Raw genomic sequence first — 17,251 nt, 5'->3', positions numbered from 1 at the left:
AGAAGTTTAAGTAGAAGGAAAATACAAATTTGACCAATTGTGATTTTTAATTTGTGCTGTTTTTTATAATAACTTTATTGTTAGGGATATTTTAAGCAAATAATAAAAAAAAATGTTTTCTAAGCATTGTTTAAAAATAAAAATCTTCATTGTATGACTTGTTTCATGACCATCATTCACAGTTACAACGTATAAAAAATTTAACATAAAAAAAACATACAAAATCGTTTATAACGTAAAAAATACCAGTTATAATGCAAAACTTATGACATATTTGGATTCAGCGCCCCAAAATTACCCAATAATCATGATTTTTTTCATAATTTGGAGAATTATTTGCTTGGCCAGACTTTGTATGGAGTCGCCCCACTGTGCACCGGTTCCACTCAACAGATCGATGCTCGCATGCATTGACTGACATTGACATGTTGCAAAGCTGTGACTAGGCGGGTAAGTTATTTGTTTTATTTATATCGCTTCACATAATGATTTCCGATGATTCCAGCGATTTTCATGTTTCGTAAGAGATATCACATATACAATATTTTTCTGTAGGAGGAATTAGTATGAATTCTGTATTCTGTAAAACTTTTCAGCTCATAATGGTAAGTTTTGTAATTATCTATCGTGACAAATGTATTACCAAATGGTAGGTTTCTACAAGCACGTGTTCGTAGAGGAGCAGGTCCACCTGCAGACGATTTATATTAATCAAAAGTTGCTGTATAACTTTATTGAAGAAACCGTGTTGCATTTCAATAAGAAAAAAATAATTATTGACTTTTAAGCATTACCGGCCTCTCAAATCAATAGAATATCTGATCTGCTAACATTAATACTTGTTTACCATTTAATTAAACAACACAACAAAGCACCAGTCATTTAGATCGCCACACAATCGTACTATCACCACCATCTGACGTGACTTCAGCTGAATTCAACCACCAATGTAACAACATTCCAGCAAATGTATCATTTCGGTTAAACCCCTCCTATCGCAACCATATGACGAAACGATCATCATCGACATCGTCGATGGGAATAAATTGCCAATTTCCATTGGCTGTCTGAAAGCAGTTTTCATTGAAGGAGATGAACCATCACCGGAGCAAAAAAAAATTAATTAAATTGAACAGTAGGTAAACAGTCGTGGGTGGATAGCACTATCCACCACGCACTTTGGAGTACTCCCTATCCCCAGATTAAATGCACCATAAAAAAAATTGCCCCTCCTTAACCAGATTCCTGTGCACGCTAGTGGAGCTGATCGTGCTATCCAGTACGCAAATGAAAAATCCACTGAGCGTCGGGGTAAACAACAACTCAAAGACAGCGAAAAAGGAAAATGATCGAGCTCCCCCATATTTGACAACATTTTATAACAGATGGAACAGCGTAGAGAAGCAATCGTTTATTTTTTGACAGGAAACGGACTGAAAGTTCGTCCCATGCATCAATTGACTTCGGGCTTAAGTATTATTCTGATATTGATATGGTGGAGCATGTATCAGAGATAGAAGGATTTAAAACACAGATGAAAGAGTTCCCAAATGATTCGAATGATATTTTGAATTTATTTTAAGTGGTGTTAAGGATATTCGACTGGATAATTCATGTCGGCTTTTCAGTCTTCAAGAAATAAAAAACGCTGATTATAGTTTTATTGCGTCAACCCGGGATCGAACTTAGGGGTTGGGATCATCACCAGGACTCGATATAAATCATTTTGTGTGGTTTGTATGATTTCCCTACTGATGGATATCCGTTTAGAGAGGGATTCCAACCCCTGGGTCGAAACGTTGGCGATGATAATACTGAAATCAGCGATTTTTCATGAAGACTGAAAAGCCGATAAGATGTTCTTACCGAGGGGCAAGCAATACAAAGAACCGGTGCGTTGAAGTTAAAATACAATCAAAAGTACTTAAAGTAATTAATGCGTAGTACTGACAGTAATTAAAATTATCTATCCGTAATTATTGTAATTAAAAGTATTTAACATGTAATTAATTTACTTTAATTACGAAATTTAATCTGTAAATAAGGGTGTTAAAAAGTAGGGGAATTTACGTATTCTCGGCAACCTAAGCAGCGACCTTCTTTCTATAGCCTTTTTCTCTAAGGAACGCACACATATGCAGTATTGGTTTGTTTACAATCTTTTGCTGCCAGCTGCTCTAACAATTTCAGTCGAAAGAATTGTCAAAAACTGTTTTGAAATGCTTTTACAAAGCTCCAATCTTCTCTAGTGAGAGCGAGTATTGTCGGCAACCAGTTTTTCTTCGGCAACCGTTCCATGTGAACTGCATGTAAATCTGCTGTTCTATTATCGGCAACTCGAAATCAGCTACAATTTGTAGTGCGTGTGTTGCATTTCAAGAAAACCTTGCTAGATTGCTGTTTCTCAGTGGTAAAAATATAGTCAAATTGAAGCTGAAAGCATAAAGCATCGTTTGCATGCATTCAGCGAAGTGTTTTCGTAAGAAAATCCAGTGAAAATAGTGTTTCAATTTGTGTTGCCGAAAATAGTCTGTCATGCCGAAGCCGTCATTTCCCCTAGTTGATGTTCTACATTGTGTAATTAATGTAATTAAAGCAGTAGTAAATGGAATTAATTTGATTACAGCCGTTGCCTGCGTTGGAGTTAAAGGTGCGTGCCCCTAGGTTCTTACCTAGTAACCCGAATAATATGAACAGGCGTTACTTAACTGATCAAAACGAATTGTATTGCTGTATGTATTTATTTGACTGAACATATCATAAACTTGTACGTGTAATAATGGAAATTCAATGATTTTAAGGCCGGAGGCGGCGGGTTCGATTCCCGGTAAGGTCTAGAAATCTTTCGGGTGGGAAATTTTCTCGACTTCCCTGGGCATAGAGTATCATTGTGCTTACCACATAATATACAAATTCATGCATTGGTAAAGGGTGTCCCACATCAAATTGCATCACCGAAAAAATAAACGCTGTAGAAAATCACCCATTGGGTATTTTTTCTTGAAAATTTGGGTAGAAGTAATTTAGAGTGTATTGTTTACACTGTATTTTTATCACTGTCAGTTTTTCGAAAGTTGCAAAATATGGCGTCACCCGAAAACCAACGTCGCGAATTGATTTTGCGCAAGCACCTGGAAAATCCTCAACTCTCTCATCGGGAAATCGGAAAGAAACTCAGAATCGTGCAATCAGCGCAGGCATAACATTTGATAACGGCACAAAACCATTTGTAAACAAACTTTCTAAGGCCCTTTACACGCGAACCAAAGTACGCCCACGCAAACCAATACCACTTTTGGAAAGGTGATAATTGCCCCTATCCGATGATGTTGTTGGTTTGCGTGGGTGTACTTTGGTTCGCGAGTAAAGGGCCTTAGAAAGTTTGTTTACAAATGCTCTTGTGCCGTTATCAAATGTTATGCCTGAACGGTGAGTCGTGTGATTAAACGTTACTACCGAACTCTGAGCATCGAACGAAAGGAGAAATGCGGTCAGAATGGATGTTCAACTAGTGATCAGGATCACAAGCGTGTCGTGAAAGCGTTTAAGCAGAATCCCAATGCTTCGGTCAGGGATGTGGCCAAAACGTTGAATCTGTCCAAGTCTTTCTTTCAAAGAGCCAAGGGCCGGGAGGGACTGCATACGTACAAAGTGCAGAAGGCTCCAAATCATGACGAACGACAAAATACGGTGGGAAAGTCACGGGCCCGGAAACTGTACACCCAGATACTGACACTCACGTCAAGGCGAACTTTCGGCAGCTTCCGGGGCTACTGTTATTCACCGCCCAGCACAAGTTTGATGTTTCGGGAAGAAGTAAAGAAGCAGAAGTTTTCAAAGTTTGCCAAAAAATACATGATTTGGCATGCAATCTGCTCATGTGGCAAACGGAGTGCGCCGTTCGTGACTACCGGGACTGTAAACAGGGAGATCTACCTCAAGGAGTGTCTACAGAAGCGTCTAGGACATAAACCCCCCCCCCCCCAATGAAAAAATACTGGGCTATTATGAAGCAGGCACTACGGAAGCATCCCAAGGAGGTCAAACCTGAGGAAGACATGAAGAAATAGTGGGCTTCCTTACAGAAGAAGATGCAGCCAGATGTTGTTCTGAACTTAATGAGTGGAGTTAAGCGTAAGGTGCGAGCGTACGGTTGTGGTATGGAAGTTGAATGAAATAAATATTCCAAAAGCTTATTAATAGGTTATATTTTATTGTCTGAAAATTTGAAAAGAATCGGTCAACTAGGTAATTTTCTACAGCGTTTTTTTCCATGATGCAATTTGATGTGGGACACCCTTTGCATAGGATCTAATGCAATGTTTAGCTTGAATCGCTTGAATTGATAAATCAATCTTTCTTTTTACTGCATACATTTCCAATCCGAATGCCAACCAACATTAGCACTACGTACAATTTCCAACAAGAAAATGCATTTATTTCCAATAGGAATATACATTTAGGCGCAATTCTACTGTTTTCACTTTCATATTCACAACAGTATTTCTGAAATTCCAATTAGATGCCTTTTTTTTTTTTTTTAAATTATCACACTAAAGCTTCATGTTAGCATTTCCAACCAACTTATCAAATAGAAGTCGAACAGATCTGAAAATTTAACATTATTTCTTGCTTCTCTGCAACCAACACATGGATACATCTTGACCGCAGATGTGGACACGAGACAGTGCGACAGATGTGAATGAAAATATGACAGTAGTAGTGAAATTACGTTTAATTTTCCATTGATTATGATTTTTCATTGTTCGTACATTTTAATAGATTAGCCTAAAAGGCTCTTCACCTCTGTTTAATTTGTTATTCTAGTTTACGTGTTTACGTTTTGCATTTAGTTTACAGGATACCACTTTGGGGTGCGTTTTGATCTAATTTCAATATTAATTTGATAACCTACCTAACTAGTGAAAATATGATTCTGTCAATCGTGTCCTTAAACAATTGGAATAAGCCGTTACAAAACTACAAGCACTATGTTTTAGTCTATTTATAACAGCAGAGTGGCGCAGTGGAAGCGTGCTGGGCCCATAACCCAGAGGTCCGTAGATCGAAACTACGCTCTGCTAAGAAAAGGGGCTTCACTCCCGGATGCCTATAATATTTTAGCAATCCAATCCCCCCTTACCTTACTATTTTGAAAATTACACAAAGCTGGAAGAACCATTCCAGGTGTAACTCTGATGTCCATATACCTAGTTAGTTAGTTGCCTTGCCTATAGCTGGTTCGCTTCTGTGGCGGCATGTACCTATCCCCTCCCAACAACACCGTAAAATGCTTACAAAGAGGCTCTGCTGCTTAGGTGAACGAACGCCGCCTATAGGGAAACGAACATTCCCTGTAGGCAGGCAAGCAAAAGTGTGAACGATAACTGAACGATTCTTCAATAAACCTACCCAGTCCTGGACTGAGGGTGGGGGGTAGTTGGCAAGTTTCAAATTATTTTTCACGACTGCTTCCTATACTGTTGATGAAATAACATATGACACACTTTTCCATCTGCCTTCGTGGCGCAATTGGTTAGCGCGTTCGGCTGTTAACCGAAAGGTTGGTGGTTCGAGTCCACCCGGGGGCGGGATCTTTTTTGGAAGAACGAAGAATTACCCCGAGCTACTACTACGTTTATGAGCAATCAATGTTTTAAACAAATCACTAACTCCTACATGCAAAATAAATTGATTTTCATTCGCGCGAACGGCACTGCATCCGAGTGACACAGCATCACCACCACCACCACCACCAGCGCTGCGGAGAACGAACCGAATGTTTACCGCGATATAAGCAAAACTGAACAACTCCACTAGAAAGAAAAGGAGAACCTAATGCGGCGTCTGTATGGTAGCAGTTGGCTATAGTAGGTTCATTAGCAATAAATTAAATGTTTGTTGCTGTTGTTGACCGTCAATTTTATAACGGAAATTTAACACTTAATTGAAAAGACAAGAAAATTTGATACAAATTAATTTCCCTGCACATATCAATCCTCGATAGTATAGTGGTCAGTATCCCCGCCTGTCACGCGGGAGACCGGGGTTCAATTCCCCGTCGGGGAGAAGGTTGATTTTTTTGTAGACCCATATTGATTCGAAATTGAAGAAATTTCGCTTAACATTTGAAAAGGGCCTATCCTCGTTGATCGATTCTCTTCATCGACTTTCTCTTTGGTTTACCACGGCAACATAAACGAATTTCTCGCTAAGCGTGCAAGCACAGTTCAACAGAAGATGATGTTAGCTCGAGACGGCTAATACATATAGGTTCCACAGTCGGAAGAAGTGTTAGTTTGTTTACATAAATGAACCATGCCCATTTTGTTATGGCATGTTTGCTATAAGAAATGCGCCTCGTGTTTAATAGCGATTTTCACATCAAAGATTGATAAATTGAGTAGGAAATCAGTTTGGTACGGCATTTGTGACCAGCATACACCTGCCGGTAGTATGATTGACCTGTTCTCCCAGTGTTGGTGAGTTCTTTGCCGTTAATGTTCACGAAAAGTTCACTATTTTGCTATACAGAAATTCAAAACAAAAAATTTTATCTGCGGATTTGAACAGTTTTTGACCTGTTTCATACTACCGGAAGGTGTATGCTGGTCACAAATGCCGTGCCAAACTGATTTCCTACTCAATTAATCAATCTTTGATGTGAAATTCGATAATAAACACGAGGCGCATTTCTTATAGCAAACATGCCATAACAAAATGGGCATGGTTCATTTAAGTAAACAAATTAACACTTCTTCCGACTGTGGCACCTATGTATTAGCCGTCTCGATACTCGATGACGAAAAGGCCCAGATCAGGTCGTACCGGGTTTTGCAGCTGAGCAAACGTGTGACAAGCTGGGTGAATACAAGGATCAGTTGCTTCACTGTGAACAGAGCATCTGTGTTTTCGTTCGGTTTTAGTCGTTTAGTGCGTCATCGTGACGCATTGATAGTCCCGGGATGCAACGGTTGCCGCATACGTTTGATGATTCGAATTTGACGAAAGCTTGGGCACCCCAGCGGTTAACGAGACCGATGCAGGGCAGGGAAGTTCTGTCCGTTGTTTTACGTTGTGGCCTGGTTGGCTGCTTGTGGAAGCCTTTTTGTGGATTGCAACGAACTCCGCTCGTTTCGGGCAGCTCTTGCTTGTGGGATCAGCTTCCTCCATCATCTCGCATACGCCGGAGTTGTGTTTGTTTCCACATTTGTTGCATTGGGAGATGTCACGATGGCCTGGGATGTAGGACCATTCCAATTTCACCACGATGGCTCGAACATTGTGCATATACTTCATGCACGTTGAATTCCTCTTGAGGTGGACCAGCTGATCACGATACTTCGACGAGCCTTCTTGAAGATTTGCACCAGTTTGAGGTATAGATACTATAGATTCCATATAAGCGGAAGCAAAGTAGAATGTAGCCAAACGAACTGTCAGTTAGTATAGCCAAACGAGCATGGCGTCATCATGATGTTTTTTTTTTTGCGGGGGAAATATTGTAATATTATGAGCAGAAAATGCTTTCTACACTCCACATTCCGATTTATTTCACGGAAAATGTAAGAAGGAAACGACTCCTCGATTCATCGTTGCAAAGATTTGCTTTGCAGTTCATTTTGAATTTTTGCGCACTAAAGAAAACAAAACTAAACTAAACTGTACAACGAAGAGCTTTATGATGGCATGAACATTTTTCACGGATGCCAGTAAGATCATTTATTTTTAAGGGCTGCCAAAACCACTTTTTGTGTCTTCGTATATCTATGATATCTATGGTATCTATAGTTTGAGGTCGTTTCCCTTCAATTCATCCGACAGTGTGTCGGTATCCATGTCCGGGAGGTCACGCAGGACCACATTGAGCGGCTTGTTAGAGAAATAATCCATCTTCAGTTTGTCCAGCATGGCTTGAACCGCCTTGTAGTGTTTAATCGCCGGGACCATCAGCTTGTAGCCCTTTACGAAGAACGGCGGAAGTTTCTCCTTCTTTCCACCTTCGGATCAACGCCATTTTCCAAAATGTCGTAACGGTTGTTCGCCAGCAGCTTTTTCGATTCCCACTGAGCGTCGGCAGCATCTGATCGGGTTCGTTTCCCGGTCTGAGTTGTAGTCGCGGCCAGAGTTGCGAACCATCACAATCACGATCGTCAAACAGCTGATGGTATCAATGCTTGGTACATTCCTATCAATGTGCTTGTCGAAGCACTCTCTATGACCATCCAACAAGTAACGAAAGAAGAAAAAACTAGAAGGGACAGCCCTATGGGGTTGTACGCAATGGTGACGTAGGACTACGTGGTCTTATATAATAAATGGTAATGTGTATCTTTATTCAGCCAGGTATTAATCTGAACCATATTTTAATTATTTTCCTTACCTCATTTTCATATTTTCATTTTCTGTTCTATTTACTATCGTACAGATTTGTCTTGAATCTGATGAAATATTGCTTGGAGCCAATGCCCATGATTGTGCTGGGTAATTAAAATTTGTATTCAACAGATTGCGTTCAACGTATCCAGATCGTATAATGGCCGCACCAAGTAGACCGCTCGTAAGTCCACCGGAGGAAAGGTTCCTCTCAAACAGATGAAGGAGTGAAGAAGTCTCATCGCTACCGGCCAGGAACTGTCGCTCTGCGTGAGATCCGTCGTTACCAGAAATCGACCGTGCTGCTGACTGCAAGTTGCCTTTCAAGCGTCTGGTCCGTGAAATCGCCCAGGACCTCAAGACCGATCTGCGCTTCCAGAGCTCGGCCCTACAGGAATTCAGCGAGGCCTATCTGGTCGGTCTGTTCGCCATCCATGCCAAGCGTGTCACAATTAATTCATGTTCCATATTCGGGTTTCACAATGTGTACCCCCATATAGAAATCACAGACGTCCTACGTCAAAGGCGTACGGTCGTGTCATGGATGCAACCTCTTATTCTTTTTGTCAACATTATTTTCATAAGGAAAATCAGCTGATTTCTTATCGCGGACTTTGCTAACGCTGCTTTCGAACATTTAAAAGTTCAATAAATCATCAAAACCTCTTTCACTGGAGCAGCAGTTTGGATTTCGCGGGAGGTGATCGTCGAGCGACTCAGCAGCGATACGTTCGAAGATGTCATTGACGAAGCTGTTCATGATGCTCATGGCCTTCGACGAGACTCCGGTGTCCGGGTGGACCTGCTTCAACAGCATGTAGATGTAGATGGCATAGCCAGGCATGGAAAATTATTTGCATTCATTTCGTGCATTCATTTACATTCATTTGCCCCTAACTTTTCTCATCAACAGAATTCCGCAAAATGATGTATGGAGCTTATGTAGGTTTTGTTATTAACTACAACTTTTATAAACAATTCAAATCCGTATCTCTTATGCATGACGAATCAGAGCGAACAGAATCCACTACTGTTTTTCAGTGAATGTATTTTACATTCACTGAAAAACAGTAACAAGTTCTGCCCGCTCTAATTCGTGATGCATAAGAGATACAGATTTGAGTTACAGACAAAAGTTGTAGTTAATAACAAAACCTACAAAAGTTCAATACATCATTTTGCGGAATGCTGTTGATGAAAAAAGTTAGAGGCAAATGAATGTAAATGAATGCATGAAACGAATGTTAATGATTTTCCATGCCTGGGCATAGCTTTCTTTCCTGCTCTTTCTCCTCTTCTTCTTCTCTCCCTTGACGATGACGTTCTGCGCCTTTCCGGACTTCTTGGCGGCCTTTCCACTAGTTTTCGGTGCCATAATTTAGCTGTTCGCTTTGGTAGAGAAATCTCGTCACGAAAACGTTTCGACGGTGGTGTCTCGTTTTGTGCCCGTAGCATAAGAAGCGAAGCTCCTCCCCTTTTCAGTATTTTGCTTCCCACTGTATGTATTGTACCCTCCCTGTATTAATAATACGCTACTCGACGCAGGTATAAGTATACCCTCGATGAGTGAAATAAACCGTAATCGGAGGGGACCTGAACGCCCGGCACGAGGCCTGGCGGAACTACCAGCAGAACCAGAACGGCCGCCTGCTATTTGACCATTCCCAGCATGGTCTCTATTCCGTCTGGTTTCCGGACGAACCAACCTTCACATCACCGACGGGCAACCCATCGACGCTGGACCTGTTCTTGGCAAACACCAGATTAGCCAAGCCGGTTGCCGTCAACGACCTGAGTTCGGACCACCAACCGGTGCTGACCGAGCTGGGCTACAACGTGGCCCCTGCACCGTGCCAGCGGAAGGACTACCATCGAGTCAACTGGGTCCAGTTTCGACGCGTGGTCGACCGCCACATCGACGACAACCCACCGCTCGACACAGTGGAGGACATCGACCGGGCCCTGGAGGGTCTCCATCAAGCCATATCCGTGGCTGACGAAGAGTGCGTTCGACGAGTTCCTGTGAGGGGTAAGTTTCAAGCAATTGATTCCCACACCAAACTCCTGATTCGGCTCAGAAATGTTCGTAGACGCCAGTTTCAGCGGACTGGGGATCTGCAGCGTAAATACGAAATGGTCGATCTGAATCGGCAGATCGCTTCCAGAATGGTCTCAATCCGGAACGAGAGTTTCGGGCGGCTCGTTCAGAACCTGGACGACCGTTCCAGACCATTCTGGAAGGTTGCCAAGGTGCTGAAGTCTCACCCCAAGCCCATTCCACCACTTAGAGTCAATGACGAACGGCTTATCACCAACGAAGAGAAGGCCAATGCAATTGGGGAGCACATTGCCCAGTCGCATTTGCTTGGCTCTACAATCCCAAGTCCACTCGAGAACCAGGTTGTGCAGTGCGTCCAGACGTTAGATGCCTCCCCTTGTGCCGTCCCTCCAGAAGAACGGATTACAGAGGAACAAATTTGCTCAGCGCTGAAACACAGTACGAACATGAAGGCTCCCGGGTTTGACGGAATATTCAACCTAGAGTTGAAAAATCTCAGCGCGAGGGTGCACTCGCTGCTGGCTGCCATCCTCAACAGATGCTTGGAGCTGCACTACTTTCCAAGCATCTGGAAGGTGGCAAAAATCATCCCGATCCGCAAACCTGGGAAAGACCCTTCACTACCGTCAAGCTACAGACCGATTAGCCTGCTCTCAGCGCTGAGCAAGCTGTTCGAAAAATTGATCCTCAGCCGACTAAACAAGTTTGTGGAGGAACATGACATTCTTCTTCCGGAACAGTTCGGGTTCCGCAAGGGGCATTCCACCAATCATCAGCTAGTGAGGGCGATGAATAACATCCGAAGTAACAAAGCTGTATCCAAGTCCACAGCCATGGCTTTGTTAGACGTCGAAAAGGCGTTTGACAATGTCTGGCACGACGGACTTATATACAAGCTTTGTAACTCCAACTTTCCACCATACCTTGTGAAAATCACCCGTAACTATCTCCAGCAAAGGTCGTTCAGGGTGTCGTTGCATAGTTCCCTTTCGGGACAATTTCCGATCCCAGCAGGTGTTCCGCAAGGGAGTCTGCTGGGACCACTGCTTTACAGCATCTACACGTCGGACATCCCTCCTCTAGGAGACGGTTGCGTGTTCTTTCTGTTTGCAGATGACACCGCGATAGCCGTCAAGGGTAGGATGCCTCGTGAAATTACGAACAAGCTCCAACGATGCCTTGACACCTTTACTGATTATGCCACCACGTGGAAAATCAAAATCAACGCCTCGAAAACCCAAGCAATCATGTTCCTTCACAGACAATCGCCAAAACTTAAACCGTCTCCCTCCTGTACCGTAATAATGGATGGTACAAGGGTCGAGTGGTCCACTGATGTTACTTATCTCGGGATGTTGTTCGATGAGAAGCTCCTGTTCCGCTCGCACATAGAGAAAACCCTAGTTAAGTGCTCCGCCTTGGTTAGGTGTTTGTATCCGCTCATTTGCCGCAGATCCCGCCTCTCAAGGCAAAACAAACTGGCTGTTTACAAACAGATCATAGCCCCCGCGATCTTCTATGCCGCCCCGGTGTGGGAATCGTGCGCTCAGACCCACAGGAACAAAATCCAGGTTGCACAGAATAGAGTGTTGAGGATGATCCTAGATCGTCCATTCGACACAAGAATAACAGACCTCCATCAAGAGGCAGAAATTCCCAAAGTAGATTCCAAAATTGATGATATGACAACTAAATTTATTCAAAAATGCAATCTTTCTGAACATGCTTTAATAAGCAATTTGTACATAGTAGGTTAAGTGTATATAGTAGAGTAGGTTAGTTTTAAGCTGTAAATAGTAGTATTAAGTAGTTTCTCTTCAAATTCTAAAAACAAAACTAACCAATCCCACCAAGGTGGTCGACCGTGTACTAAGTCTAGGACTAATTCTGTAAAACAAATTTTGAATTTTGCCCATACCTAAAGATGAAGAAAGCAATTAAATCACTTAGTAAAAATTTATATGGTAATCGTCCAAGTTAAACTAAAATAAAGGTTGTGAGCATGAAATAAACCGACCTATCTGGTCGGTCTGTTCGCCATTCACGCCAAGCATGTCACAATTATGCCAAAGGACATTCAGCTGGCTCTTCGTATTTGTGGTGAACGCTCTTAATTTTTCCGTCGAAATCTATCAAAACCGGCCCTTTTCAGAGCCACTAAAAGTTTCCACAAGAGAGTTGAGAAGGAAATTTCTGCAGCTTAAAACTGATCGCATAACAGAGAAATCCTGATCTAAAAATTGCAACCAGCAAGTACCCTAGAACCAAAAGCGATGCGATGCTATGACGATGACTTTAAGGGACTTAGAAGCAGAAGGGTGAAAGCCAATTCGGTTTTTCGATTTCATCTTTTGTGATGACCATAGCTTCCCCCATTTCGCACTATTTCTGCTATTCTCTTCTATCAACAAACGAATCAATGAATGTGTTTGCCGTCGAGTTAACGTTATCTGACCGAGCACTTCGTAGTTGCTCCTCCGTGAATGATCACAACTAATCCACTTGCACAGAGAACTACATAGATGGGCGCATGGGATAAGCTTTCCATCTTCAATGTACAAGCACATTAATTCATTCTATAGATCAATTCACAGCGCCGGCCACGTCCTCCCGGTCTTTTGGGGAAGGTAGGATGATTAGTTCGACGTCCGGTTGTTACTAGAGACCGAGAATACCTCTACATCTCCACGGCTGTCTCGGGAAAGATAGTTGTGTAAGTAAGTGAGGTAGGTTATTTTTAGATTAGGATTCACTGTGGTAAGTGATGCGATCGGTTAAAGCAGAATTTGTTCTTTATTTAAATCTAGTGGTGATAGAATAAGGCAAAGTGAAAAATTGCAAGGGGGGGGGGTAGGGGATTGAACTCCCTACCTTCTGCTCAGTAAGCAGAAACGGTAACCACTGAACTACCGAACCTCGTCGTAATGCTATATCGACATGTTTCGTCTACTTACTACTCTCTGACGACTGTGCTGGGGAAGCAGCATATGCATGTACGTAATTGGTGGATTTGTTAATTATTTCGCCGCTTTTGGATAATGCTTGACATTTACTACTTTTTCAATAGTTTCTTGTTGAACATACACAGTCAAAAGCATTGATATGCGTAAGCGTAGCCCTGATCGATTGGTGATAAAATTATTGAAATTGGTTCAGGGGCAGCTGAGTTATTAACGTTCAAAATCTTTCATAATTTGTTACATGTTCCATTTTCTGTTTTCACAAAGTGTACCCCCATATAGAAATCAAAGACGTAGTCCTACGTCAAAAGGAACTGGTGAATGTCGTTTTCGGTGGTGATCTATCTCGAATATGGTCATTCCCGACAATCACGACACTCAGCTGTGCTCGTTTTGAACCAGTTGCTGCTTTGCTTGCTTATGTGAGTCTGTTGGTGAGTGAGCCCAACAGCTTCCGTTTAATTTTGGAAGCTTTGTTTGTAACTCACACAGTCGCGTGTGCCGAGACGAACTTGGAATTCGTAGGCATTGTTTTCATTTTCTTCTGGCGTTTCGCTTTTTCTCTCTTTTCTCGCTTCTTCACTGTTTTCGTTGTGCTTTACATCATCAGCAGCGAGTGGCACGTTTTGCCTGTGAGCAGCGACCATTACTGGTGATTGTTGTTTGCCATATGGCTCTACCTCTGACTGCGTGACAAAACGTTCTGTCAGCGATAGTCGGTTGATGTGTTGACCAGTCTCGAGTGAGTGTCATGATAATTTGCTTCAAACCACGCGGTGGTTTCCCCATGTTTAGGTTGTGCGATGCTTCACCGAACACCGCCAACATTATTGTAACGAGCTTTCCGAACAACTCGCGAGAGCGAGCTAAAACCAAACTGAACTGCTTGACGGTCAAGCAGAGAATGAAACTATTTTGTTCGCCATTTTGTTACAGATAAAGAGGACTGAATTTAACATTTGATAAAACAAAAAATGAATTTAGAAGATGATTTGAATCAATAAAAAGTTTTTTCGCTGAGTGTCGGAGGTTCGTGAGCATTCCTGCCGTTGTTGAAAATTATGATAGAATCAGATTGCGAGGTTGCAGTTACTCTTGATTGCTGGGAATGCTTGTGAATATTTGAAGTGGAACAAAGAGGTACCTACCTAAGCTTTTCCACATTTATATCGCTTTGAAGCTACTGAAAATTGTTGAGGGAATTTATATCTGCAATTGTAACCAATTCGATTTTTGTTTGGTAATCTGGTTAAGATGTCATACTTAATTATCTGAAAGATAAATCGTCCAACTCAAACCATTGCAGGAATATTAGGTGGGATCATCATCATTATCATAATCATATTAGTGTTAAATTGGACGTTTTGTTCTACATGTTACTGTGGAAGATAGAGTTGGTAAGGATGATAATGATTAAAATATATAAGTTGAGTCATGTAACGAAACGCTTAAATTGATGAAAACCAATTTATCGTGCACATATCGGCTTGCGGCACATAGCCTTTGCGCGAACTATTTAGCTTCTCGTAGAACTTTCGTGTGTCCTTTACACGGTACAGATTTTCCGGTCGTTATGTACGGCTTGCTGAATTTGTCACACCCGCAGATCGCCTGCCACACTAAGTTCTTCTAGGCAAATGTGTCGATCTTCTTCTTCCGAAACATCTCCGGAACATCCCGGCGGGATTTTCCGACGAAAAACTCCAGGCCGGGGATCTGGTTGGCGTTCGCTTTAATGTACGTCTCGTCGTCCATTACTATGAATTTCGGCTGCACCAACCACTCGTGGTACAGCTTCCTGGCGCGGGATTTGGCCACCATATTCTGCTTATCGGTTCGCTTAGGCACCTTCTTTACCTTGAATCCAACAAGTCCGGCCCGCTTCATTGTCTACTGGAAGAACCAGACGGAAGAATTGACCTTCTTGGCCACGTCCCGAATCAAAAGGTTCGGACTGCGCTTGAAGTAATACCTCACCTTCCTTGCGTTCACGGGGTCGGTCGTTTTCGCTTTTCTTCCGCTTTCAGTTCAACGCCTGGTCGTCTCGGTCTCCTTGAATGATTTTACCACACCGGACACGGTCGAATTGTCGATTCCAAGCTGATTCGCGATCCACCTGTGGAACTGGCCTGGATTTTCCATGACCGCTCCCATAATTTTTTTTGTCTAAGCACTTCTTGCTTGGAAGCCATCTCGATAACCACTTGACAGATTGTGATGAGATTTTGCACATGTAAACATTAAACTCTAAACTAGTTTTACTCAAAATTTCATCAATTTTACCCATGCAAAAAAGTTGTACACAAAAGAAAGTGTTGCATTTTTTTTCGAGTACAACCTTTAATCAAGTACAGTAATACAAGATTTGTACTATTTGGTCAGCAGTTAGTATTGAAAGACTAGTGCTTGCCCCTCAGCTGGCTCCTCAACACAACTCCTTAATGACAACAATCTGTGCAAACGGTTGCTCAATATTTGCTTACAATATAATGTTGAATCTGAAGAATATACTCACGATTCCACCCAAGTAAAATCCACTTTCTCGGATAGTAAAATCCGCGTGCCGTTCAGACGAAGTTTACTGCAAATTTAACCAATTTAACCTGTACAGTGGAAACCATTTGCCCTTGCATGCTTCACTGTTCTTTCTGTATCGCGCGTGTGCCATTCGTGACATTCGGGCCAATATTGTAGACGAAGATACCTTCAAGGATGAGAAACTGCCTTGAATTCCAATCATAGCTTGAACCGCTTTAGGCAGACGCAGAAATTCTACTTTTACATTTCTATCCCATTGTTATCTTATGCATCCGGTAATGTAAATCTAGCGCTCAGAATCATAACGGTCTAACTGCGATGATCGATTTTCTCTTTGGACTGCTACAGTGTAGTGAACCAATATTCCGAGATTTTTTTTTTCCAATATTGTATAGGGTAAGTGTACCAGTTATACGTTCCTATTATGGTGTGTTCCAATTATCCCATAGATCATAATAGGAACGTATGGCCATAACTGGTACACCTACATTAGATAAAATTTGTATTAGCTAGGAAAAGCTGAACAATTTTAATCCAATCGATGAAGAGAATGGATAATTGCAGTCAAGCCGTTATGATTCTGACCGCTAGAAATATCTAATCGCTCTGCGACAAAGCTTTACGCTCTTTGGAAATAATTTCGCCCATTAATACGGTACGCAATATTGCTAGGAGAGAATGCTTCTCAGGAAAAGGCTCTCACCCCTAGGACTCGTAGGAGGCCATAGGAAGGAACAATTCTCTCAATGTCACAGCAAATCAAGACTGTTAGCACCATCATCAGCAGTACCGCACGCCGTGTGTGTTTGTGTGCATTGTGTAGGAGTCGACCAAGGAAGCAAGCAAGGAGCGAAGATTGCCTCAGTAGACTAATTAAAATTGATTGCCGTCATAATTAATTCTAATTAAGTTGTACCGGCTAATCGAGAGAATGAGGTGATTTTTTATCCACCACCACTAGCGCACAAAAGGAAGGAAATGCTAGCGACTTTAGGAGTACAAGGCAGACACAGCAGCTGTGTTATCTTCTTTCAAGTAACCTATACCTTCGGTCCCTACAGAGGGAAAGATTTTCAAGTAGAAACAGGAGTGGATTTTCGAAACTACTGCTTGGTCACTATATGAATCAAGACAAACGCTAATTGACTTTGCTAGAATCGTTGAAATCTGTCGAGATGAGTATTACTATTGTGATCCAACGGAGATGAAGAGAATCTATGTTGCAGCTTGCATAGGCCTCGCAAATCCGGCCGTTCTGCCGCCGAAAGCCAACAATCGAACACGATTATCGTTTTGCTTATAAATCCCAGCGTACCAA

At 42.1% G+C, this 17,251-nt stretch overlaps 1 protein-coding gene and 3 non-coding genes across 4 annotated transcripts in view; 3 read left to right on the top strand and 1 right to left on the bottom strand.

Annotated features, from left to right (window-relative positions):
- Nucleotides 1-17,251, bottom strand: part of LOC135702496 (uncharacterized) — a 280,096-nt gene that overhangs the window by 244,330 nt on the left and 18,515 nt on the right. The gene's annotated exons all lie outside the window — the stretch shown is intronic.
- TRNAM-CAU (transfer RNA methionine (anticodon CAU)) lies at nucleotides 5,013-5,084 on the top strand. The gene has a single exon. It is a non-coding gene; the product is annotated as a tRNA-Met (tRNA).
- Nucleotides 5,518-5,591, top strand: TRNAN-GUU (transfer RNA asparagine (anticodon GUU)). The gene has a single exon. It is a non-coding gene; the product is annotated as a tRNA-Asn (tRNA).
- Nucleotides 5,998-6,069, top strand: TRNAD-GUC (transfer RNA aspartic acid (anticodon GUC)). Its single transcript has one exon. It is a non-coding gene; the product is annotated as a tRNA-Asp (tRNA).

The sequence above is a fragment of the Ochlerotatus camptorhynchus genome, unplaced genomic scaffold, assembly GCF_037179485.1.
Source record: "Ochlerotatus camptorhynchus isolate MF236.1 unplaced genomic scaffold, CSIRO-AGI_Acam_v1.1 ptg000017l, whole genome shotgun sequence".
In the NCBI taxonomy this organism is placed as follows: Eukaryota; Metazoa; Arthropoda; class Insecta; order Diptera; family Culicidae; genus Ochlerotatus; species Ochlerotatus camptorhynchus.
Note: the sequence above shows the minus strand (reverse complement) of the source record. Positions and strands in the feature narration are given on the sequence as shown.